We start from the raw sequence: 25,684 nt of genomic DNA on the forward strand, positions 1-25,684 counted from the left end.
GTATCTCGCCCTAACAGGCAAAAAACTTGAAAAATTAAAAATTCGACAGAGCGCGGCCAGGATTCGAACCTGCGCATACGGAGAAACAGCGTGGGCCATTGCCGTTGTCTTAGCGTTCGAAGCCATCAATACAACTTCCAATAGATGATCAAAATCATGTGTGGTACGGAAGAAGTGTAATTTGACACAGATAGAATGTCTCTCATTACACAAAAATAAATGCATTGGAAAAAGTACGGCTTATAAGCTGGGTTGCCGAGCTTGGTTAATGTGGTGATTGTATCATAGATGCGTTTTCGCAATTAATATATCAACGCACGACCCTTGAAGCCATCACTCCTAATATGGTTGAAAGTCTTCTAACCAAAGACGAAACGCGTCCCATAGTGGTTGGTGTGTGTTGCTATCTTTGGCTTTCCTTTTCCATTTGCATCTCCGATCATTGAGCTCGTCTCGAAAGAGAAACAAACAAGAATTTGCTTAATTTTTAAATCCATACATATTGTGGAAGTCATTGAGGAAATCGTTGTGCTAAATTTTGAGAAGAATGCTTTTGCGAGGTCCTAATGAATGCGTTTGCGAGGTCCTAAAAAGTGTTCAGAAATGTTATAAGAAAAACCTTCTTGTCTTTTTTTATGAGAATCGGTTAACAAATTACCACATGGGAGCTATATCCAAATCAGAACCCATTTGTTTGTTCCAATTTCAATAGGCTTTTTAACTTTAAAGACGATTGGACGAAAATTTCGACCTGTGGTTTGTACACAAATTAACATGTACAGACAGACATCTAGTTCAAATCAGAAAGTGATTCCTACTCGATCAGTATACTTACAGGGTGGATTACACTTTACCTGAGCCGATTTTTGATAAAAAGTACTGTACCACTATTCCTGATAGAACCGATTGGACCTATGATATCCATGGTAACAGAAGTTACATCTTACGGATGGTTCCAAATTAGACGACCATATGGGCTTTGGGGTGTACTCTACAATACAGAAGTTACATAGACTTCTTACGGATGGTTACAAACAAGACGACCAGGTGGGCTTTGGGGTGTGCTCTAAAAATCCAGATCTAGATCTGCAATCAAAGTCGCGATTGCAGTTTAAATTAACAAATTCATTGGATCAAAGAATTGATTGAAATCGATTTTTATTTTTTCTGTGTTTAATCGCTCTATGTAAGAGATATAGCGAGGAATACTGTCTAACTAACTGCCGGGTTTACTGTTACTTTATCTCGTGGTCTGCTTGCTCCTAAATGATATTTTATGCCGCGTCATATTATCTTCTAATCAAAACATTCTTTTAAATTATTGTACAGTATTATTATTGTATAACTTTTGATGGGACAAATCTGTCCTAATCGAATAACATAATTATATGGCTCCACAATTATATGCCTGTCTCAATCAAGTTGTTTTTGTCAGATTTGTGACGCCACCTCCTCAACGGCACAATGCCAGACATTTTTGGCGTCTGTGGATGATGCTTCATATGAACGTTAATTCAGTCCCTGTAGCATTGTTACTTTACTATCCACTGTATCCCGTGGGTGTGGGTAACATTATAAACAGTTTCTCACTCTCTCTCCCCTCCCTTTTATCCTGTGCTTCCTTCCACATTGAAATAGAGCTGTAATGCTTGAAAGTCTACATAACAACGTATATTAGAGTCCTGTTGTTCATTCCCGCATGTCCTTTAGTTTAATGGCTGGGAGAACGTATGATGTCATGGTTCTATAGTGAGTTCAGCATTTTTCCTCTTCCTTAACATTTATTGTGAGGGAGTTTCTTCCTCTTTTTTAAATATTTCCATATTGAACGACGTAGTGTCTACCTTCGTGTCTGTTTGTTAAGATTGTGTGAAAACTTTCTTCGGTAATTTGTTAATAAATTAAAAAAAAATATATATACATATATATTCCTTATCGTGCAATTTATTTTAAGGAGGAATTTTGGGCCAGTAAAATCCTTAAAATGCTGTAAAATATGTAAACATTTTGTTAGCATACCGACAACATCAGAATACATAGACCTTTTGGATATTGAACACATTTCCAATTACAAATAAGGTGTTGACACGGATGTCGAAAAGCCTAACATAAGTCACTGTGTCAAATTTAAGCGAAATCGGATTATAAATGTGCTTTTTATGGGGCCAGGACTTTAAATCGAGAGATCGGTCTATATGGGAGCTATATCCAAATATGAACCGATCAGGGCCAAATTATTGAGGGCTGACGAAGGGCCTAACACAACTCACTGCCACAAATTTCGAAATTGGACAATAAATGCGTCTTTTATGGGCCCAAGACCTTAAATCGAGAGATCGGTCTATATGGCAGCTATATACAACCGATCTGTGCCCGATTGCAGAAGTATGTTGAAGAACCTAACGCAACTCACTGTCCAAAATTTTGGCAAAATCGGACAATAAATACGCCTTTTATGGGACCAAGACCTTAAATCGAGAGATCGGTCTATATGGCAGCTCTATCCAAATCTGGACCGATCTGGGCCAAATTGAAGAAGGATATCGACTGGCCTAATACAACTCACTGTCCCAAATTTCAGCAAAATCGGATAATAAATGTGGCTTTTATGGGCCTAAAACCCTAAATCGGCGGATCGGTCTATAAGGCAGCTATATCAAGATATAGTCCGATATAGCCCATCTTTGAACTTAACCTGCTTATGGACAAAAAAAAGAATCTTTGCAACGTTTCAGCTCAATATCTCTATTTTTAAAGACTGTACCGTGATGTCAACAGACAGACGGACGGACATGGCTAGATCTCTTAGATTTTTACGCTGATCAAATATATATATACTTTATAGGGTCGGAAATGGATATTTCAATGTGTTGCAAACGGAATGACAAAATGAATATAACCCCATCCTTCGGTGGTGGGTATAAAAAGTTGTAAAGCGAAGAAGTAAAACAAACTTTCTAATAACTGATAAACCCACATATTCTAATATTCTATTTTAGCATACCATTGGATAAGGGTATACACAATTGGTTATTCCCCCTGCTCTCTCCCCAATTTAAGTTTGCATAGCAATTATTTGTTTTTTGTCGTTTTAACATACTAAGTCCAGCTAGCCTAGTGTGTCAAAAACGCGAAAAGAAAAATTTTGCGCAGATGCTTTTTATCGATGTCAAACGAGGTTATGTACCGATTTGCGCCATACTTAGCACAAAATTTCAACCAAATTAGATGAGAATTGCGCCCTTTATTGAATTGCGCCCTCTATTGGCTCAAGAAGTCAAGATCCAAGATCGGTTTATATGACTGCTATACCAGGTTATGAACCGATTTGAATCATACTTAGCGCAGTTGTTGGAAGTGATATCAAAACACTACGTGCAAAATTTCAGCCAAATCCGATGAGAATGGCGGATTGGGATAAATTTCTGCACTACTATTCCCTCTTGAGCTGAAAGGAAGTGGAAACTGCGGCGGATATGGACATAATGGTCAAGCGGATGACGAAGGCCCTGAATGACTCGCTTGTGTGAGCATATCCTAGAGCCAAATCAAAAGGTAAGCAGCAACCGCCAAGATCGACCCAGAATTGTTTGGTATAAGGAAGAACTGCAAAAAACTATTCAAAAGAGCGAAAGTCGCAATGACACCACAAGACTGGAACGTCTATAACGTTGACCTAAAAAAATACAAGGGCGAGCTGAGAATGGCTGAGAACAAATCCTGGGTGGAGTTCTGGAGCCAAAAGCCTACGTAAGAATCTATCGTCGAATTTTTTTATGGTAGGGTATATTCAGTAGCAGAGAATTTTTGGACAATGTCTAGCGAGGATACATTGGAACTATTCGTTGATGCACATTTCCCGCGAAACTTTCCAACGGACAACTTGACGCCGTCGGAGGCTGTTCGGGAAATTGTGCCTAAGTTGAAAATCCTTGGGGGCCATAAAAAGTTTCGATTCCTTTAAATCGCCAGAGCATGATGATGTATCACCGTTTCAATTATAAGCTGTGTCCGATAGACTGGCTCTTTGGCTAAGGGAGATATTCTCTGCTTTCTTATGCATCTCGTATATACCTGTGGGATGGAGGGATACAAAGATCATTTTCATCCCAAAAGTAGGAAAACCTTACCACACGAAGGCGAACGATATTCGTACTATTAGATTGTCATCCTTTACACCAACATATCTTAAGGCAAATATTCCGGAGATTGCTACAACATTCGGAGATGCCAGCAGCTGCATGCATATAAAGGGTGATTTTTTAGCTATTGTTATTTTCTCAACACTGGTTTAAACAGCTCTCGCACGTTTCGTGTTTTGTTTCTGGACAGTGAAACATCTTCAGTTTGGTTTAAAATTTAACCATGAATCGTCTTACAAACGAACAACGCTTGCAAATTATTGAATTTTATTTTCAAAAGGCGTGCTCTGTTAAGAAAATTCATCGCGCGCTTCTTCTTCTTCAGCGACGAAGCTCATTTTTGGCCCACTGGGTACATAAATAAGCAGAATTGTCGATTTTGGAGTGAAGATCAACCAGAAGCATTGTAAGAGCTACCAACGCATCCAGAAAAAGTCACAATTTTCCTCTACTCTAAGAAATATACATTAGGAAGCCTTACGTACGACAGTGAAATGAATTGTCGTTTGTGGTCTAGGAGTAAATCCGTCAAGACGGAAGTTTTTCTGGACACAAAATTGAACTTCAAACAAACATTTTGGAAAGGACAAGAAAGGCATCTTCTGTCCTATACATCTGCAAGGGAGCCAGTGGCAAATTGTCGGCTTGTTATCCGCGTGCCATACACTAGGTATATACTGCAGTTGCCAGACCTATTTTGTTATATGGTGTTGTGGTTTGCTGGACGGCGCTTCAAAAGTCCACCTACTGTTCAATACTAACCTGTATGTACGGCTGGTATGCACATACAAGCCATAATTTGGACATTGTAGCTAGACAAATCGCTGCGACCACACCTGTGAGGCTAAGAGAGCTCTCTTTGGTCATGCGGCGACAATGGACATTGCATTATCGACGACGAGGTGAGCTTTGGGGTGCACTCTGAAGATCTAGAATAAATCATATCGAAAAGTGGGGGTAACCCCACTGTAGTGTGTATCTAGTAGAGATCCTTGCAACTTAAGAAGTGGTGGAATTGCTAAGATATAATACCATTACGACGATTGACATAAATATCTTACCTGACAGCCATGCAGCCATTTAATATCTGAGGAACATATTTCTAAACTCAAAAATGGCCCTCGACTGTCGCAGATCTTTCAACGAGATGGCTGAAAGGTTAAAAAATTCAGCTGTTCTGGAAACTCACCTGATCTGGTTGCCGGGTCACGAAAATATACCAGGTAATTGGAGAGCAAATGAGATTAGGAACTACTTTACAAATTTCCAGGGGGAATGGAATCTTTGAGTATGCTTCTAGCGGCATAAGTCTTTAGGATCAGCCCAACAAATGACCGATGGTCACAACGCGAGGGTTTTGAACACTCCAAAATTATTTGGCATAAGCTAGACTTGAAGAGGTCTACCGCTCTGCTGTCGCAGGTCAGAGCGGACGTCTCAGCTATTGCAGATAGGTTTATATGGGAGCTGTATCAAGCTATTGATCAATTCAGACCATATTAGAGAGAATCCGTTGTACAAAATTTCTTCCAAATTGGATGAGAATTGCGCTCTCTAGAGGCTCAATAAGTCAAGATTCCAGATCGGTTTATATGGCAGCTATATCAGGTTATGTACCGATTTGTGCCATACTTAGCACAGTTATTGGACCGATATGGCCCATTTACAATCCCAACCGACCTACACTAATAAGAAGTATTTGTGCAAAATTTCAAGCGGCTAGCTTTACTCCTTCGAAAGTTAGCGTGCTTTCGATAGACAGACGGACGGACGGAGATGGCTAGATCCACTTAAAATGACATGACTATCAAGAATATATCTTTACTTTTTACTCTATGGGGTCTCAGACGCATATTTCGAGCTGTTACAAACAAAATGACGAAATTGGTATACCCCCATCCTATGGTGGAGGGTATAAAAAAACCTATCCATGACATATGGATTAAACCAAGATGCACACCCCCTATCTTGGCAACAGTTTGGCTTTAACACCAAATAATTTATAGACTGTTTGTCTATGTCAAAGAATAGTCTCAGGCGAACGAAGGACAATCTTTTTGATATATATTCGTCTATATAGACATATTTTGGTATTAACTTCCAATGAGTTATTAGCTTTTTTGATACTGATGAATATATCTACACCTCAAAATACTTCCTTTTTCGCTCGAATTGCCTTTAAGCAAACTCCCGAATTACACGAGAAATTCGTTTCGATATAGACAAACAGGCTATAAATATGCAAATGCAAATTTGCCCATGAACATTCCGTAAAGGAACAGGGACAAACTTCTTACAAATCAATGAGTGCTGTCTGATTAAAGTTTAAGCTCAATGATAATGGGCGTTCTTTTTATAGCCGAGTCCGAATTGCGTGCCGCAGTGCGATAACCTTTTGGTGAGAAGTTTTTTACGTAATTTCCATACCAATTTTTTCAAATGGCATAGTTCCTCACAAATGTCATCAGCTAGGAGGGGTAACCACCGCTGAAAATTTTTTCTGATATTCTCCCCAGGATTCGAACCCAGGCGTTTAACGTCATAAACAGAAATGCTGCCCTCTGCGCTACGGTGGCCTCCAATTCGATATTCACAATTGAATTAGAAATTTCAGTTTTCGATTTACTTATCGATTTTATATTACCAGCTATTTCAAAGTAGCCATATGATTTGTACTTAGAAATGAGGTGCCGTCAAGAAACAGCAGCAGATACACCACTAACTTTCAAATTTGTCTAACCATTTCCTGGACAGGAAATACTTTTGAAGTTATGCACGTTGTGCCATTTGGCTTCTAATTGCATGGGAATGTTATTACCTGGAATTTGGTAGGTTATTCATTTCCTTCACTTTCTTATGACACACAATTTGGAAATGAAATTTTCAATTACTCATTTTATAACATCCGGAAATTTAGAGCACGAGGGTTTGTCATCATATAACAGTCATTGAAAATGTATGCATTTCCAGTTGCAGTAAATTGGATTAAACCAAATGAAGTCAACGTGACAAAGGCTTTGATTACACTTCACACCACTGCTGTTACTACATTATAAACAAATGGTAACATTATTGTAAAATAAATTATTGTGTATGATAATTTTTTAATTTTTAATAATTTTTTTATATTATACAAAGCTTTAATGCGAACTTGAGACACCTCCAACAAACCCAGAGATTTTGTTTACTCTTTGCATAATCTTCGTGTTGATTTACTTTTATGACCCAATGGTGTCGCAATTGACAACGACGGTTGATTTTTTCTCTGGGTGTACTGGCGTTGAATGTATGAATGCTAATTTCAGTTTTGGGTCAGTCCGCTCTGCTATAAAAGCCGCTTATCTTTGCTCTAATTTGATTTTGCAAATGATCGTCATAATTCTATTGCTCAAGAAAATCGTTTGGTTTCATTCTTTTTATCGATTGATAATAAACTTTTTATACCCTACACCACCACTGTGGTACAGGGTATTCAAATTTAATGCATTTTTTTGAACCCCCAGAAGGAAGAGAGATAGACCCTTTGATAAATATACGGATCGACTCAGAATCACTTCCTGATTTTATTAAACTGTGAAAAGAGATATCAAGCTTTGTTGCCTTATAAAACATAAAATTGACACGTAACTTTACATGATCGTACGCATGCAGTCCATATACATATCAGATAACTCTGTTAAAATATCTTTTTAAACGCGAAATGTTAGAAGCACTTATTGCAGAGTATACTTAAATACCATATGGTATCAAAGGCATCCGAAGAGAGCGTGGCAACAGTTTTCGTTTTTTTAATGGTGTATCCGTAAACGCTGTACAATTCAAAATTTTAACAATTTTAGTGATTTTTATCAAAATTTGTTCAGATAAATATATAGGTCCCATCAGGGACGTAGCCAGGAATTCGTATGTACGTATACATTCAAACATTCGAGGAATAGAAATTTTGGAGGGGCGGTGTGGGTCTCTGGCTCCCATCGTGGCTACGTCCTTGGGTCCCATATATCTCATACATCGCTCTATTTTCACTTATAGAGTTGTAGCAATGGATATATTTATTATAATTCTACTTTTTATACCCTCCCATAGGAAGAGGGGTATACTAATTTCGTCATTCTGTTTGTAACTACTCGAAATATTCGTCTGAGACCCCATAAAGTATATATATTCTTGATCGTCGCGATATTTTATGTCGATCTAGCCATGTCCGTCCGTCTGTCTGTCGAAAGCACGCTAATTTCCGAAGGAGTAAAGCTAGCCACTTGAAATTTTGCACAAATACTTCTTATTAGTGAAGGTCGGTTGGTATTGTAAATGGGCCATATCGGACCATGTTTTGATATAGCTGCCATATAAACCGATCTTGGGTCTTGACTTCTTGAGCCTCTTGTGTGCGCAATTCTTATCCGATTGGATTGAAATTTTGTACGACGTGTTTTATTATGGTGTCCAACAACTTTGCCAAGTATGAATGAAATTTTGCACAAATTATTTTGTTATGATATCCAACAAAGGTGCCAAGTTTGGTTTAAATCGGTCCATAACCTGATATAGCTGTCATATAAACAGATCTGGGGATTTGACTTCTTGAGCTTCTAGAGGGCGTAATTCCTATCCGATTTCGCTGAAATATTGCATGACGTATTTAATTTTTATTTTTAACAACTGTGTCAAATAAGGTTCAAATCGTTTGATAATCTGATATAGCTGCCATATAAACCGAACTGGGATCTTGACTTCTTGAGCCTCTAAAGGTCGCAATTATTTTCCAATTTGCCTGAAATTTTGTACGACGGATCCTCTCTTGACCATCAACATACGTGTTTATTATGGTCTGAATCGGTCTATAGCCCGATACAGCTCCCATATAAATGGATCTCTCTATTTCACTTTTTGAGCCCCCAAAGGGCGCAATTCTTTTTCGAATTGGCTGACATTTTACACAGGTCTCCAACATATAATTTAATTGTGGTCCAAACCGGACCATATCTTGATATCGCTCTAATAGCAGAGCAAATTTTTTCTTATATCCTAGCCTAGTGCTACTCACAGTTCCAAGATTCAGCGAAATCGTATGATGAATAAGAAATTTAGGTGCTCTATATCCTCAATCAGTAGATCGTTCTATATATCAGCTATATTATATCTATCTTAATATGGTCCGATTTTGCTCATTAAAGAACTGAGTATGAAAGAAAGAAATTGGGAGTTGAATACGAACTGGAATCCAAATGTTTGACCAAGTGTTCGGTGGATGCCTCTTCCCAAACCAATGACAATATGATGATGTCCACCTATGACGCCGAAAGCCTGGGTTTAAATCCCGGAGTGAACATCAGAAAAAATTTTCAGTGGTGGTTATACCCTTACAAATGCTGGCTAAATTTGTGAGGTATCCTGTCATGTTAAACTTCTCTACCAAGTGGTGTTGCTATGCGGCACGCCGTTCGGACTCGGCATAAAAAGGAGGCCCCTTGTCATTGAACTTAAAATTTAATCGGACTGCACTCATTTAAATGAGAGAAGTATCCCCTGTTCCTAAATGGAATGTTCATGGAAAATTTAGCAGTTGTAGTAAGTGTCTGGGAGACCCCCCAAAACACCCCTAAATTGGACATACCTATTTACCGACCATGGCAGTATGAAACTCAAATAAAAGGTATTTGGGAACAGAGCACGAAATTAATACTCACTTTTGGGACCAAGCTTCTGGAGGTCAACACCATCAACTATTCCACAAACCACCACCCTGGGGGCCTTCCCACTCCCAAAATCCCTATGAGCGTATTTGGCTCAAATAAAGTTTTTTTTTTTTTTTTTTTTTTGAAAAGTGGAGTACATCTAACATCCAAACTTAGATGACCCTTAATCCTTCGAGTGAACTCATAGACCAATGAAGATCATATGGGATTCAAATAAAGGTATTTATATTGTTATACTGTTAGTCAAGCGATATACACATGCCATTTTCGTAGCATGGTATTTCAGTAAAAGCTCTTTAATTGTCGAAAATATATATTCAAAGGATAATCTTGTTTCATATAATGTAAAAGAAGGGGGAGCGGAGCGGGACTTGTTCGGCTAGTTTTTTTTTATAAAATTGCGTGCATAAATAACATTAATACATTTTATTAAACATGTTTTGCCAATTGTAGTTATAAATTTTACAAATATTTGCCATTTATTCCTCGTATTGTTTTGATAGGTTGGCAAAAGGCGTTACCACTTCATGGCAAACAAGCAGGTTTTTATTGGAAAATTTTTTTGAGTTTTATTTTTTACGTTCACGGCTTTTCTATCCAGTTCAAAAAATAAAACACAGCAAATTTATTCTTTAAAGGGCCGGAAATTGATATTGCGATGTGTTGCAAACGGAATGATTAAGTGAAAATACCCTAGAATAGAAAAATGAGAACGACACGATGTCGATGATCTTTCTTTTTTTCAACCATATACTTGAATAAATGTTCTTGTTTATATTCTGCCATATCAGTTCTGGCGCGAAATGCATGAATGGCACCGAGATACGAAAAAGGAAAACACATTGCTTGTAAGAAAATTTATCGAGAAAACAAAAATATATTCAACATGGGTTATTAAATATCAGCAATGCAAAAACTACATTGAGAATGTACAATGTCTGACCTTAAGTCCTTGACATGATGTTACAAAATAAATGTTTTGGAGTCATTTGACTTCTACTAACCTTAACCAAAAACCGTGACATATTGGGTTGCCCAAAAAGTAATTGTCGGTAATATAGTCGGCGTTGACAAATTTTTTCAAAGGCTTGTGACTCTGTAATTGCATTCTTTCTTCTGTCAGTTATCAGCTGTTACTTTTAGCTTGCTTTTGAAAAAAAGTGAGCGAAATTTTGTTTACATTTGTTTGTTTGGCGTCAATTTTAATATGGGTACCACATGTATTGAAAGAAATTCATTTAATAAACCGAATCAACGCTTGTGATATGCACCTTAAACGCAATGAATTCGATCCGTTTTTAAAACGAATCATAACTGGAGATGAAAAATGGATTGTTTACAACAACGTTAGTCGAAAACGATCATGGTCCAAGCATGGTGAACCAGCTCAAACCACTTCAAAGGCTGATATCCACCAAAAGAAGGTTTTGCTGTCTGTTTGGTGGGATTGGAAGGGTGTGGTATATTTTGAGCTGCTTCCAAGGAACCAAACGATTAATTCGGATGTTTACTGTCAACAATTGGACAAATTGAATACAGCCATCAAGGAGACGCGACCAGAATTGGTCAATGGTAAAGGTGTCATATTCCACCAGGACAACGCTAGACCGCACACATCTTTGGTCACTCGCCAAAAACTGGGAACTTTTGATGCATTCACCATATAGCCCTGACCTTGCACCATCAGACTACCATTTATTTCGATCTTTGCAGAACTCCTTAAATGGTAAAACTTTCGGCAATGATGAGGCTATAAAATCGCACTTGGTTCAGTTTTTTGCAGATAAAGGCCAGAAGTTCTATGAGCGTGGAATGCTAAATTTGCCGGGAAGATGGCAAAAGGTTATCGAACAAAATGGCAATTATATATTTGATTAAAGTAATAAAACTTAGAATGATCTAAGTTTTATTAAAAATGCATTTACTTTCTTTTAAAAAATCCGCAATTACTTTTTGGGCAACCAATATTTTTATGTGTCATCGATGGATAGATCGATTTAATATCTGCACCTTCTCTTCTACCTAACCTAAGCGAATTTTGTTTGTATCCTAAAAAACACATCACAATTAGATGACTATTTTATTTATTACTAGACGAACCGGGCCCATTCCCCTGCGCCTTCTTTTACTCTCTAGTGTCTTTTTGGGGTTGTCCCCACCCCCTTCGCCTTGAATGTGGATATCGAATTCGTGTCACTGTAGCCCATATCTGCTTATCACGCAGAAAAAAGTTCTGTTTGGGGGTGGAGTGGTTATCAATTTCGTACTCTACTCCCAAATAGCTTTTATAGAAGTCACATTTTGCAATGGCCCGTAAATAGATATTTTTGGGTGGGGCGACTCCCAAACACATGGCTCTTCAATTGGATATCAAATTCGTTTTTCTCTCAAGCACCTTTCGTTTGAGTCGTATATTGTCGTGATTGGTCTATATATTCATGTGCCGAGTGTTGGGTGGTCCCCATCCGATATTAAAAAAATTATATAACCTATGTTTCCTTCCAGAAAAACCTATACAATCTGTGAAAATTTGAACAAAATCGGGTTTGCCGGAACAAACAAACAAACCGAGTCCCATATACTCATAATTGGTTAATATGCCCATTTGGGACATTTTCGGGGGATTGGTGTGGGCCCCTATACTTCAATATGATTTTGTATAGCAGATTCGCAATCTACTCCCGAATACCTTTCATTTAAGCCCCATATTGAAAGCAGATTCGTTATCTACTCCCGAATACTTTTCATTTAAGCCCCATATTGATATAAACGCTCAATTTGTCTGTTTGGAGAAGTTTTGGGGTAAGAGCGACTTCCATATTCGCATTCTACTCTTCAATACCTTTGATTTGATACCCATATTGTCATATCGGTCCACTTTTGATTTTGCGTGGTGTTTTTGGAGTAACGGGGGAGGGTCCGCCCCCTTCCGATATCAACGAATAATAAAGCCGGTTCCTCCATATCCATAATCTACTCCCGAATACCTTTCATTTGAGTCCCATATTGTCATGATCGTCCAAAAAACCTATTTTAGGGGGTTTTGGGGTTGGGGATGCCCCCCAGTTATTTGGACCCAATTTTTGATATGAAATTCGTACTCAAATCTTGAATACCTTTCATTTGAGTCCCATATTGTCCCGATCGGTACACTTTTATTTTTGGCTAGTACTTTTGGGGTAAGAGGGTGTGTCCGCCCCCCTTCCGATATCAAAAAATTATATAGCCTTTGTTTCCCTCCAAACCAACCTACACAATCAGTGAAAATTTCAAGGTAATCGGTTCAGCCGTTTTTGAGTCTATACGGAACAAACAAACAAATAATTTTTATATACAAGATTTTTTAAGAAAATTAATACTCAACTGCCAAACACCTTGTATGTCTGTTTAGAGAGATCTTGGGATGATGTTTGATCCATGTTGGGCCTAGAGTCAATAGGTATTTTCAACCAAAGTTAGGTGGAATTTTTCTTAATACGAATCGGTTCCAACTGCGACCCGCCACAATTGAAGTCGTCTTCGCTTATTTTCATAGCGCTTTTAAGTCTTTTTTTGTTTTGTTTTAAGTTTGACACTAATTCTTCGTACAAAATTTGTAGTTTAGACGAAATACTTTAAATGTTATATTCATTACGTATGAAGTCTAAAGTATAGATCTAGAGTAATTAAACTCCGACTTTCGTCTTTTTTAAACGTTATACTACTTCGGACCAGTCCAACCGAGGTTTTTTCATAGAATATTTACCGATATTCACTTTGTGGTGGCATAATGTGGGGCAAGTGTCTGCGCCACTTCGGGATGGACATTATAGAAGAGTCTAGCTAAATAAGGGAAAAACAACTAAAGTAGATTAGGAAAGTGACATTTAAAGTATTAATGAAATATTATGGTAGTACTGAATTTCTTAAATCAACAATAATATGATAATAGGCTTAGGTGTTCTGGTAATTTGATGGGACAGCTTCTTTTTTACATCTGCGAGCATAAGTTAGGAAGAATATGAACTTCGCCATTTTGTTTGTAGCACTTTGAAGTATTGGTATAAGATCTTTCTAAGTCTATACTGTGAGCGTCAAAAAAAAGTGTACAAAATATTTTTTTTTAAATAATTTTTATTTGTGACTCTTCATTTACATTCTTTTACAATGTAAATAACACCTTTTTCTTTTGATTTTTTTATATTCTACTATTTCCTGGTCGGTATGTCCCCGCATTCAAATTGGTGCTCTACTTTCAAATACCTTTCATTTGAGCCCCATGTTGCCAAGGTCAGTAAATATTTCCGGTTTGGAGGAATTATTGTGGTGGAATAACCTCCAATACTTTGCTCCAAATTGGATAAAATTAGTTTTTTACTCCAAAATATCTTCTAGTCCCATATTGTCATGATTAGGCTATATATGTATGCCTTTGACATGTTTTGGTGGTGGCCTCCGTGACACCAGTTACTCCACCCAAAATTTGGATGATAAATTTTTTGATTTGAGATTACTATTAAAACGCAAACAAATTTTCGCTGGAATTGCATCTGGCCTTTTTAAAAACTTTGAGTGTCCAACCCCCTTCTTATTTTACTTTATGTGGCCCTTACAGAAAATGTATTCCTCTAGCCGAACGTAGAATAGATGTTCTTCTCCAATTTCTAACACCCAGTTTCGAGATGTCGCTTTCCACTTGGTCACTCCATCGGAGTTTTGGTCGTCCCCTTTTGCGGTTTCTTTTATGGTCGCCATCAAAAGACTTCTTTGCTGGAGCTTGTCCATCCATTCGAACAACAATGCTTAGTCAACGCAACCGTCGTATTTTGATGCGTTGACGCTATCGTTGTCATACAGCTCGTGGTTCATACGACGCCCATATGCTCCATTAACGCAGACTGGTCCATATATTTTACGAAGGGTTTTTTTCTCAAACACTCTAAGTACCACCTCATCTGTATGCGCAAATACCTTCGGAGCCATACAATAACACGGGTAGTATCAGCATCAGAGTAGTTTTCGTCTGTCAAGAGGTGGCTTTGCTTATGAGCTGTATGCCCAATCCAAAGTAGCACCTGTTAGCCAATATTATCCTTCGTTTTATTACAAAACTGGTGTTACTTGTTTCGCTTTCGGCGGTGCCGAGGTAGATAAAGTTACTGACTATCTCAAAGTTGTCCTACCCCCTTCATATGTCGAAAAATTATGTACACTATTTTCACCACTGGTCTATTCCATACCATTTGTGAAAATATGAAGAAAATCGGTTTAGCCGTTTTTGAGTCTAAATAAAGCATACAAACAAACAAACAAGAACAAATTGATTTTTAAATACATACAAGATTTTAGTTTTTTTTTTAAGAGAATTAAGTTCTCTACTTAAACTTGAAAAACCAAAATAGAAACTTAAAAACTTGTTTACGGATAGGTACACTTGACGCTCACTGTAAATTTTTGATCGTTATAAAATTATAAGTCGATCTAGTGATGTCCGTCCGTCTATGGAAGACACGCTAAGGGTTGGTATTCTATTCTGCTTTCGGAATAGTTTTGCCTGTTAGGGCATTAAATTTCCAAATCGTCTGCATCGTTTGGTTGCCGGGCCATAACAGAGTAAGGGGAAATGAAAGGGCAGACGATTTGGCGGTGAAGGCCAAAGGACTGCCGTCAATAAACTTGGTTTCGGGTCGACGCAGTCCGAGTTAAGGGAATGGGCGACGAATTCGCATGCAACATTGTGGAACAGCAAAAAGTTCGTTAGGGCGGTGAAAATCCTATGGGGGGATCCAGATCGTGAGAAGACGAGGCTATTACTGAAAAGAAGCAAGAAGGAGGTCAGTATAGCTATTGGTATCATAACGGGACACATAGGACTAAGAGCTCACTTATATAAAATCGGTGCGGCAAGTGATAGCATGTGTAGGGCATGCGGGGAGATGATGAGACGTTGGAGCATTTCCTTTGTCATTGCTCGGCTTTCGCGTCTAACAGATACCGGCATTTAGGTGGGGACACAATACCAGACATGAACCAACTTAGGGGAGTGGTATTGAAAACAATTAAGGGTTTTTTTAAGTAGCACGGAATTCCTAACTTAAAATTTTCTTTTTAGATGTTACTTTATAGTTTTTAGAACGCACAACAAACCATAGTGGCATGGGGCGGGTTAATATCTGCACCCTCTTTTCAACCTAACCTAACCTAGTTTGTTTCTCTTTCGAGACGATCTCAATGATCGGAGACTTTCTTCGGATAGCAGAGTTAGCAACAGACACCAACCACCTTTGATTAGAAGACTTTTCAACCATATAAGGTGTGAAAGCTTCAAGGGACGTGCGTTGGTATGTTGTATTTAAATCGTATTTATTGCGAAAACGCCTCTATAATTCAATTACCACATTAACCACGTTCGACAACCCTATCGATTAGCTGTACTTTTTCCCAATGCATGTGTTTTTGTGTAATGACAGACTTTTTTTCTGCGACAATTACACTACTTCCATGGTACACATGATTCTGTGCAACTGTTGGAAGTTGTATTGATGGCTTCGACCGCTAGACGCCGGCAACGGCTCTCGTCTAAGTATTATTACAAAATAAATTTAGTTGAAAGGCATAAATTTATCCTACATAACAAACTTCTGCAAAACCAGCAAAAATTAAAACCTCTACGAACCGAAGAAGGATAATCGAGAGACCGGTTTATATGGGAGCTATATCAGGTTATAGAGTGATTAAGACTCTTCTTAGCACAGTTGTTGGAAGTCATAACAGCACATCCCTTGCAAGATTTTAGCCAAATCCGACAATAATTACGGTTTGCAAGGGCTCAAGAAGTCAAATCGAGATCAATTTTTTATGGTTATAGACCGACTTAGACCGTACTTGGCACAGTTGTTGAAAGTCGCAACAAAACAATACATGCAAAGTTGAAGCTAAATCGGACGAAAATTGCGGTTTGTAAGGGCTCAAGAAGTCAAATCGGCAGATCGGTTTATATAGGAGCTATATTAGGTTAAATACCGATTTTCACTGTACTTTGCACAGTTGTTGGAAGTCATAACAGAACACTATGTGCAAAATGTCAGCCAAATAGGACAAAAATTGGGGTTCAAGAAGTCAAATCGGGAGATGGGTTCATATGGAAGATATATTTGGATCGCACTTGGCACAGTCGGGCGGACGGATATGGCTCGATCGAATCAGAACTTCGGGACGATCAACAATATATATACTTTATTGGGTCTTATACGAATATTTCGAGGTGTTACAAACGGAATGACTAGATTAGTATACCCTTATCCTATGGTGGTTGGTATAACTAGAATCGGACAGCAATCATTAATATGCGAGAATTCTTCTTTTTTCCTTAACGGAATGCTTATTTACTTATGTTTGTGATACATATTCTTGACTGCATTCCTGAGAAATTTCATGAGTGCATATAAGTTGCTCAGACAGCTGTATATGATTTCAATAAGATTATTGACAAGGTCAGGGTCACTGTCTTCTTGTCGGTTGATCATTTAAAGTTTTATATACACAGTCTCATCAAGTTCCCATTGCAATACAAGTTAGGAAAGGCCAAAATCGGACGATGCCAACTACCGACTACCCTATAAGTAGAAATTGCAATCCATATCAAATTTCGAGCGAATGTGTTCAAAATTTGTAGTAACTACGGTCCAAATGTGCATATTGGGCAAAATAATTGTGTATATGGAAGCTAAATATAAATCCGAACCGATTTTGATAAATTTTAACAAAAATGTCAACAGTCATATAAGAGATTTATATGTGCCATTTTGCGTGACAATCGGTTGACAAATGACCACATTGTTGCAAATTACTCAAAGTCGTATGGACATATATATGGGAGCTATATCTAAATCTGCACCGATTTCGACAAATCTCTTTAGACATTATGGTAGTCGTAGAGAAAAACGTAGTGAAAAAATATTGGGAAGATTAGTGAATAAATATGCTTGCAGAGGCTCTAGAAGTGAAAATCGGGCCAAATATATATATGGGAGCTATTACTATATCTGAACCGATTTCTATGAAATTCAAAAGTAATATTGAGAGTAATTAAAAAAACCTTCCCGCCACAAAATTTCGAGTGAATCAGTTGACAAATGACCACATATTTGCATTAGAAGTTCAAATCGGACAAACATACATATATGTATGTGGGTGCTATGTCCAAATCTGAACTGATTTTTTTTACTTTCAATAGGTTTCGTCTCTAGGCTAAAATATGCTTGTGCCAATTTGAAGATTATCGAATGAAAATTGCGACCTGTAATTTGTACGCCAATTAACATGGACAGACGGATATAGGTAAATCGAATCAGAAAATGATTGTGAGTGGATTGGTATACTTATTAATGGGTTTAGCTCTCTTCCTTCTGGGTGTTACAAAAAATGCACTAATTTACACAAATATAAAATTGGGTGTACTAGAGTGCATATTTTTTCAAGGCTGTTCGATGAGTGCACTTTGATATCTGGGGGTAAATTGCTGCGGGACGATAGAATATCTGCGGCTACGTTTTCGCCCCATTGCTAATGTGTATAAAATGTCAATAAAGCCAATTGAAGCAACACAATTTTTATTATCGTGAGTACTGTACATTCCACAGTAACATTTGTGGATATTATAACAGTCAACAAGCACTTGTAAATTGATAAGGCGGCTAATGTGTTATTGGTTATTTAAAAAATACAATTTCTTGAAATGAACACTATTTGTTATCGCCAAGTTCATATTGTAGGTGTGCATTCTGAAATATTGTTGAAGGGTTCATTCTCAGTTCAGTACAAATTTTACTTAATACATTTCGTAAGAAATGAGAATTCGTTTTTTTATTGAAGTTTCTTACATATGGTGGGAAATTTCTGAACATATCTAACAGTTTAGAATTCTTTAAATAATGTTACGCCCACTGGAAACTGATTCATTGAAGTTGTAGCCTTCTGATAATTGTGAATAGTACATTTTCTCTGACACTTTTTATTCTTGTCTATAAAACGCTCAAAGTAGAGAGATACATTAGAATACGGGTCGATTTTGAATCACTTACTGATTAGATAAAGCCATGTCACTCTGTCTGGTTTCCATTGCCCATGTTTATTTACGTATTAAGTACGGATCACAAATTTTCATCTGATCATGTTTAAATTTGATAACATTTTCTTTACCTAAAAAGGAAGACTTTCGAAATTGGAAGGAATCGAAGAGATATCTCCCATTGGAATAATGTAATTACAATATTTGCCAACTGATTTTCATAAAATTCTCTTATGACTTTTGACATTTCTGTTAAATTTCAATCATTGTCATAATAAAAATCATATAATTCCTTATTTTCTTTCACAAGCTATTCTTCATAATATCATACTAGTTGCCATTAATCCCAAAACACCCTTTCAGGATAGATAACATAAATAATGATTTGGCTCAAATTGCCAAACAAAGAACAAATCTGATAAATTCTTGTATCATTGTCTTTTAAAATAAAAAAAATATATAATTTTAGATTATATTGTATATCCTTGACCATCTCTGTAAGTGATGTGCGAAACTCGAAGGCGATCTTTGAGTTCAAAAATACTTTCTCCAGGGCTTTAATGGCTGCCTAACTGTCTGGGAAGATATTTATGTCAGGCGTCGTTATGACTTTATATCTTAGCCATTCCTCCACTTCTTTAATTGCAAGGAGCTCCGCTTGATACATACTGCAGTGGTGTGGTAATCTTCTCAATGTAACTACACTTATTGAAGAAAGTCTGCTGAAAATAGCAAAAACTGTCTGCTGACTGTAATTAGTTAATTTTGCTGCTACTACAGCAGCAGTTCTGCGATTTCCGAGCAGCAGGCTGAGTGCTGAAAAGTCTGTTGTCTGCTGAAAACTACTGCTGCTTAATTTATGGTGGGTTTGTTAGAAGAAACAAAATGAGAGAGAAATTTTTGGAAATATAAGATTCCTGTCACACAGCCACACAACACTCGTTGATGTAATGATGACCATTTATGCGACATTTCCCTGTTTAAAATACCATTGCACTGTTGTTGTTCTACTTTATCGAACAAGATAGATGGATTGTTGTTGTTGTTAAAAAAAAAAAAATATCAGAAAAACCGAATAAATAGGGTCCTTTCAAAAACGAAGAGTAAGAAGGGCCAATACGTAGGTAAAGCAAGAAAATTTTTTTGGCACAATTTAAGGATTTAAGGAAGTTTATGGAATGATATTGACCAATAGACAAATAGAGATTTGTGTTTCTCATAGGTAGACCAAAAAACTGTTGGCACAGGCAGATTTAAGGAAGTTCTTGAATGAGATCAGTAGGCAAATAGAGATGTTTGTCTCAGTAGCTGTTTATATTTCATAAGGTTTTTTCATATTATATCGCAAACATTTTCTGCTGTTTTAGAATTGTAAAAAGTTTAGCTCAAAAATTTTGAATTTTATTTCAAAAAATTTTACATTCCGTCTTATCTTTATTTACAAGCATTTAATGTGCAGTTTTTTTTTCAAATTTTCTACAAAATAACTACAACTATTAAATTATGCTTTCATTGCTGTTTAGAAGTTGATAAATTTTGTATGGGTTCAACCAAAAGTTTTCAATTTTTAATATCAACAGACTAATTTCTCTGGGCGCTTCTTTCTCTCCTGTTCCTGTGGTATCACCATAGATGAAAACGTGTAAGTGCGTACGATGGCAGGCTACACTCATGGAAAAAAGTCTGCTGAAAATAGCAAACAACCGCTGCCTGTCAGTAGTTCATTTTGCTGCTGTTTAAGCAGTTGTCCTGCAATGACAGAACATCAAAGTGGGCCTGGGTCCACATTGAGAACCCAGTGACTGAGATCAGTTTTAGACTGGCTGACCATAATACGACCCTGCAGGTAGAGATCCGGGCAATCATGGAATGCGTGAAGTGGAGTGGTACCAACGCGAGGACGTCGACTATGAACATCTTTACTTACTTTGACTTTAATTGAATAGCGTTCCAAGCGCCTCGATCTTCTGCGCTCATTTTAAAATCTCTGACACCAAGTTTCTAGGTGTCTCCCACCACTTGATTTTTCCATCGGGCTATTGGCCTTTCCGGTTTGCGTGTACCACCTTGTATGCCTTCAAAAGACTTCTTTGCTGGAGCTTCTTCATCCATTCTGACAACATGACCTAGCTAACGCAGCCGTTGTAGTTTGATGCGTCGTCGATAACTGTGCTATCGTCGTCATATAGCTCGTGGTTCATACGTCGCCTATTTTCTCCAGTATCGCAAACTGGTCCATATATTTTTCTCAAATACTCCAAGCACTGCCTCATCTGCTTCACAAGTACCCATGCTTCAGTCCGAGTAATGGGCGTGGGCGATGAATGATGAATGGTCGGTAGAACGCCGGAAGTCCTATGGGGAGGTCCAGATTGTTTGAAGACGAGGCTATTACATAGAACTATGAGCTGACTTATGCAAAATCGGTGCGGCGTGTGATAGCATGTGGGGAAGATGATTAGACGTTGGAGCAATTCCCGGATTTCGCGCGACCGGTATTTAGGTGGGGACACGATACCAGAAATGAACTAAGGGGAGTGGTATGAAAAACAATTAAGGATTTTGTAAGTAGCACGGAATTCCTAACTTAAAACTTTCTTTTACGATGTTAATTTTTAGTTTTTAGAGCGCACAACAAGCCGATTACCAAACATGATTCAACCCATTGGTATGGTCATCACCAGAAATCTTTAGGTGTGAAGGCTTTAAAGTCGCCTCCTTGTCCTACTGGCTGTCACATTTCCAACTGTATGTGTTTTTGTCTTATTGTAGCGTGGATTTCTTGTCCACATACCTACAATTTTTTTCCAGGGCATACACATGGTTGGTCAAAATACTTTTGTCGATGACTTTATCTAGATCAACTTTATGTGTACTTTATAGGGTCGTAGATCACAATTGCTAGGTGTTATCAACGGAATAACAAGATAAGTATAGATCCGTCCTATGGTGGGGCATATAAAAGAAACTCGCTTGATCCATGGTCATGGTGTACATAACATTCGACTCCACCGAACTTAATGTATTTGGCGTGTTTTTGTGTTGGATTTAATCGCTTTTTCGAAAATCTATTTCTTGAAATTTCTCTTAAAACGTTTTATCATTTAAACGTGGAGGTAATCTTTTTTTATTTTGAGATTAGATATTCGACTACCGGTATGATGTCATTAAAGGTGTTCATATCTGAAATGCTAGCAATATCTGACAATAGAATTGAGAATAAAATATTCTAGCATGTTTCGCCAAAAAAAAGGTTAGCTTAGCATTTATAAGTTTTCAATTTGGCAATATTACGATTAAAAATACATATACTATTATGGCCGTATTCACAAAACTTAATGAAGCCCTCAAAGAGGTTTTTTTTTTGACAGTTTTATAAAGGAATTCTGTCGAATAAACATATACCAAATTTAAATTAAGTTTTGTTAAAATCGCTGTTAAGTTAAACTTTAACAGCAAAAGCAATTACAACCTGACGATTTGGCGGTGAAGGCCAGAGGACTGCCGTCAGTAAACTTGGTTAACCCGAAGCCTTTCGGGTCGACGCAGTCCGAGTTAAGGGTGTGGGCGACGAATGCGCATGCAACATTGTGGAACAGGGAACGGTCGGACGGCGAAAATCCTATGGGGGGATCCAGATCGTGAGAAGACGAGGTTATTACTGAAAGGAAGCAAGAAGGAGGTCAGTATAGCTATTGGCATCATAACGGGACACATAGGAGCACATACGAGCTCACTTATGTAAAATCGGTGCAGCAAGTGATAGCATGTGTAGGGTGTGCGGGGAAGATGATGAGACGTTGGATCATTGCCTTTGTCATTGCCCGATTTTCGCGTTCAACAGATACCGGTACTTGGGTGGAGACACAATATCGGATATGAATCAACTTAGGGGAGTGGTATTGAAAACCATTAGGGATTTTGTAAATAGCACGGAATTCCTTACTTAAAATTTTCTTTTTAGAGGTTACCTTATAGTTTTTGGAGCGCACAGCAAGCCGATTACTGGCTTAGGTGTATGTCCATAGTGGCATGGGGCAGATTGATATCTGCACCCTCTTTTCAACCTAACCTTACTTAACCTAATTACAACCATGCGTTGTAATGACTTTTAGGGTGCAAATTGTTTTGAACTATTCTTTACATTACGATTTATAACTACTAAGTATGTATTATAAGAAGACAACAACATATCATGATGTGAGTGAGTCGAAGTAGAATATAAGGTATTTTTGAAATATTACCACTTTTTTGGAGATTATTCTTCGTTAACTTATACGTTTTCGCTTTCAGTGGATCTACATCTGTTGCTTTTCAGTTTAAAAACTAGTTTATGTTAAAATATTTCAAGCTTTACTGATTTGGTCATTCTATACATGACTTTAGATATATAGAGTTATGTCACGACCTACTGTATGTTCACACCTTGAGTAGTGATGACTTAATTCACGTGATGTCAAATAACTTTGTTACACTCAAGTGTAGACGAATTGCCCATTTGCATATGTATGATTTACAATTAGTTTTTTATTGTATGGTAAAACTTTGCCTTTTTGGAAATGTTTCTAAGAATAATATCGATTTGGATAAAAACTTTTTGAATTAAAAAAAAAAATATCAACAAATTTGGAAAATTGGCATGCAAAAAATACATTTTTAATCCTTCATGGGATATAACGCAGCATTTTAATTTGATGCTTTTTTGTTTCCAAAAAGTAACGAATTGGGGAAATCTATAAACAATTGCTGGAGCAGTATGACGTGTTGTTTTTTTGTTTTCGTTTTCGCAAACCACATTGTAAGTATTGTTTTTGATTGCATTTAAATTGCGGAAGTTGTGGGAGTATTTCGAGGGTAAACAAGTATGTCTTATTAAGGAGAAACACAGTCGTTGCGATCATGATACATTTGTGATAGTATTATTTCACTTTTTCGTATGGTGCAAATGGATTTAACGATGTACTGACAACGGAATAACTAAAAGAATATAACACAATATATTTCAAAATTCACGTTTCTTTTGGACATATTTGGAATTTAATGGCGACATTTTTTATACCCGCCACCACAGGATGGGGGTATACTAATCTAGTCATTGCGTTTGTAATACCTCGAAATATTGAGCTGGGACTCCATGAAGTATATATATTCTTGATCGTCTCGAAATCACGATAGCGGTCGAACGCGTAGAGCTACAGATACTTTATATTGATTGAAGGTTTCCAATATTCAGTTCAATTGTGCTCAACATAGCAATTTGTTTTTTTATATCCTTTGTTTGCCTAAAAAGAGATACCGTGGCAAGAGCTCGACCAATTCGATCCATGGTGGAGGGTATATAAGATTCGGCCCGGCCGAACGACGATTTTACTTGTTATTCATAAACATTCACGAATTCAAATTTTTCTAAAAATTGCACTCAACCAAATTTGTTATTCAAAACAGCAAAAATGTTTGCTAAAACAGCAGTTTTTGTTTGCTGAAAATGGGAAAGTATACATTACTGCAGTTTCAGCAAACATAGGGTTGCTGTATTAGCAAACATTACTTGTTGCTACTTCAACTAACAAGCCAATGCAACTTTTTATGGTTACATGGTAAATGTTTTGGTTACTTTAGGCATTTTTTAGAATTTTTTTTACAAATTTTGTTGGAAGAGATGATTTTAATATGTGGAATATAACTGTAAAGAGGCTACCTGATCCATCCATTGGTATACATTTCGAAATGTGGCTGAGCTAGCTCGCATTTTTGTTATCGCTCTACCAACGTGCACATGATTGGCATGACCTTTTGTTTCTAAATTTAAAGAAAAAAGTTTATGGAAAGTATGTATTCAGTGGTGATTATTAACATCCACTGAGACACACATTACCGTATGTGTTCTAAATTTTCTTCTAAAAAACCCTTCATAATTAAGCAGCAGTCATTTTTAGCCAACAACAGACTCTTCAGCAGTACAATATATACAATATGTTCGAAATTCTATATATCAAATTTAAGCAAATTCCCTACCTGTTTCGCATATAACTGTATTTTCTAGATCGTTTTGACATTTTAAGTCGATCCAGCCATGTCCGTATGTCGAAATCACGATAGCGGTCGAACGAATAATGATATCCGCTTGAAATTTGCACAGACACTTCTTATTGATGTAGGTCGTTGGAGGTTGCAAATGGGCCATATCGGTTCAGATTTAGATATAGCTCCTATAGAAACCGATCTTCCGATTTTACCTCTTAAGCTCCTGGAGCAGCAACTGTTATCTGATTTGGCTGGAATTTCGCACGTAGTGTTTTTTGAAGACTCCCAACAATCGTGTGAAGTGTGGTCCAAAAACCTGATATACTTCCACATAAACCGATCACCCGATTTGGCATTTTATGCACCTAGAAACCTCAATTTTTATCCGATTTGGATGAAATTTTGCAGCGAGTGTTTTTAACAACATCCTATGTCAATGGTAAATATGATCGGAATCGATCTACAAACTGGAAAATTTACCCTCTAGCCTGATTTGTCAGAATTTTGGTACATAAGGTACACATATGCCCTTCAACTAAGTTTATTTGTGTAAATTTTCAGCAGAATCCTTGGTGGTGGGCTCCCAAGATTCGGCCTTGCAAAACTCAGTAAGGTTTTACTTCATAATATATTATACCCTACACCATTGGATGGGGGCATACTAATCTAGTCGATCCGTTTGTAATATTTCGAAGTATTGATTTAGGACCCTATAAAGTTTTTATTTTTTATTTTCTTCCGTCCCTTCCTCCATGCGTCCGTCCGTCTGT

At 37.4% G+C, this 25,684-nt stretch overlaps 1 protein-coding gene and 1 long non-coding RNA gene across 10 annotated transcripts in view; one reads left to right on the forward strand and one right to left on the reverse strand.

Annotated features, from left to right (window-relative positions):
• Positions 1 to 25,684, forward strand: part of LOC106081357 (23 kDa integral membrane protein) — a 92,991-nt gene that overhangs the window by 50,527 nt on the left and 16,780 nt on the right. The window lies entirely within an intron of this gene.
• On the reverse strand, positions 18,645 to 19,091 carry LOC131998137 (uncharacterized). The gene is made up of 2 exons (XR_009398601.1): positions 18,904 to 19,091; positions 18,645 to 18,843 (listed from the first exon to the last, which is right to left on the reverse strand). It is a non-coding gene; the product is annotated as an uncharacterized LOC131998137 (long non-coding RNA).

Source organism: Stomoxys calcitrans, chromosome 5 (genome assembly GCF_963082655.1).
Source record: "Stomoxys calcitrans chromosome 5, idStoCalc2.1, whole genome shotgun sequence".
NCBI classification, from domain to species: domain Eukaryota; kingdom Metazoa; phylum Arthropoda; class Insecta; order Diptera; family Muscidae; genus Stomoxys; species Stomoxys calcitrans.